This window comes from Glycine soja, chromosome 11 (genome assembly GCF_004193775.1).
Source record: "Glycine soja cultivar W05 chromosome 11, ASM419377v2, whole genome shotgun sequence".
Classification (NCBI taxonomy): Eukaryota; Viridiplantae; Streptophyta; class Magnoliopsida; order Fabales; family Fabaceae; genus Glycine; species Glycine soja.
Genome location: NC_041012.1, coordinates 31,937,819 through 31,940,074, shown reverse-complemented (window position 1 = coordinate 31,940,074; position 2,256 = coordinate 31,937,819).

The following is a 2,256-nucleotide window of genomic DNA, read 5'->3' as shown; positions in this document are numbered from 1 at the left end:
TTTTTTATTTTTCAAGTATTATTGTCCTATTTTTCTAAACTTTGCTTAGGTAGTTTTCATAGTTATACTTTGAATTTTTGTTTGAAATTTTTTTTTCTATCTTTTCATGATTTTAGGGTGTTCCTCACAAAATTTGAGCTTATTTTGATATCGTTTGAGTATAGCTGTAGTTTTACCCCCTTGTTAGGTGCTTGTTGAGAAACACATTATTTGCTGCATATAGTGCATGACTAGGGGCAATCCAGGTGATTTACAACCCTTTGATCCTGAAATAGATAGAACCTTTCATAGATTAGTTAGGCATAATGTGCATCCTGGTCATTCTGTGCATTCTGTTGAGGGTGATTCTGAATATTTTGATTTTGAACATTCCACTACTAACTTTCATACTGAGAACATGGCTCAACCTCCACCTCATGAGAGGACTCTTAGGGAGATGGCTGCACCTGATTTCACTTATGAAAGCTTGTTTATTCAATATCCTGATGAGGGTGTTCCATATGTTCTCAAGACTGGACTAATACATTTGCTGCCCAAGTTTCATGGTCTTGCAGGTGAAGATCCTCATAAGCATCTTAAGGAGTTCCATATTGTTTGTTTCACCATGAAGCCCCCTGATGTCCAAGAAGACCATATCTTTCTAAATGCTTTTCCTCATTCTTTGGAGGGAGTGGCAAAAGATTGGCTATACTACCTTGCTCCCAGGTCCATTTTCAGCTGGGATAACCTTAAGAGGGTGTTCTTGGAGAAATTCTTCCCTGCATCTAGGACCACTGCCATCAGAAAAGACATTTCAGGCATCAGGAAACTTAGTGGAGAAAGCTTGTATGAGTACTGGGAAAGATTCAATAAATTGTGTGCAAGCTATCCTCACCACCAAACTTCTGAGCAACTCCTTCTTCAATATTTCTATGAGGGACTTAGCAACATGGAGAAGAGTATGATTGATGCTGCCAATGGTGGAGCTCTTGGTGATATGACCCCTGCTGAAGCTAGGAATTTGATTGAGAAGATGGCTTCCAATTCCCAACAACTCAGTGCAAGAAATGATGCTATTGCTCTTAGAGGTGTCCATGAGGTGGCCACAGATTCATCTTCATCTACTGAAAATAAAAAGCTTGAAGGAAAACTTGATGCCTTGGTCAACCTAGTAACTCAGCTTGCCATGAATCAGAAATCTACACTTGTTGCAAGAGTCTGTGGTCTATGTTCTTCTGCAGATCACCATACAGAAATCTGTCCTTTTTTGCAGCAATCTTGAGTCAATGAGCAACCTGAAGCTTATGCTGCAAACATTTATAATAGACCTGATCAGCAGCAAAACCAACAACACCAGAATAATTATGACCTTTCAAGCAATAGATACAATCCAGGTTAGAGGAATCATCCAAATCTGAGATGGACAAGCCCTCCACAACAACAACAACCTGTCCCTCCCTTTCAGAATGTTGTTGGTCCAAGCAAGCCATATGTTCCTCCTTTCATACAGCAGCAGTCACAACAAAGACAACAAGCAACTGAGGCTCCTCCTCAACCTTCCTTAGAAGAGTTAGTGAGGCAAATGACCATCCAGAATATGCAATTTCAGTAAGAGACAAGAGCCTCCATTCAGAGTCTGACAAATCAGATGGGGCAGATGGCTACTCAGTTGAACCAAGCTTAGTCCTAAAATTCTAACAAATTGCCTTCACAAACTGTGCAAAATCCGAAAAATGTGAGTGCCATCACCTTGAGGTATGGCAACCAAATGCAAGTGCCTCCACCAGTGCAGCATCTGCACTTGAACCTGTCAACCTTCATTCTACACCTGAAAAAGAGGATGAGTTAGTTGCACAAAAGAGAAAGCTTCCTAACAAAAATTTTCATGCAGGTAGACCTTTTTCTTGTAATTTCGACTAACAGCAGCCTCCTATCCCTCTTCCATTCCCACCTAGAGCAATTCCAAACAAAAAGATGGAAGAAGCGGAAAAGGAGATCTTGGAGACCTTCAGAAAAGTAGAGGTGAACATACCTCTGCTAGATGCCATCAAGCAGATTCCAAGATATGTCAAGTTTCTAAAGGAGCTGTGCACCCACAAAAGGAAGTTCAAGGGAAATGAAAGGATTAACATGGGTAGAAAGGTGTCAGCATTGATAGGTAAATTTGTTCCTCACATTCTTGAGAAATGTACGGACCCAGGTACTTTCTGTATACCTTGCATTATTGGGAACAATAAATTTGAGAATGCCATGCTAGATCTAGGAGCTTTGGTTAGT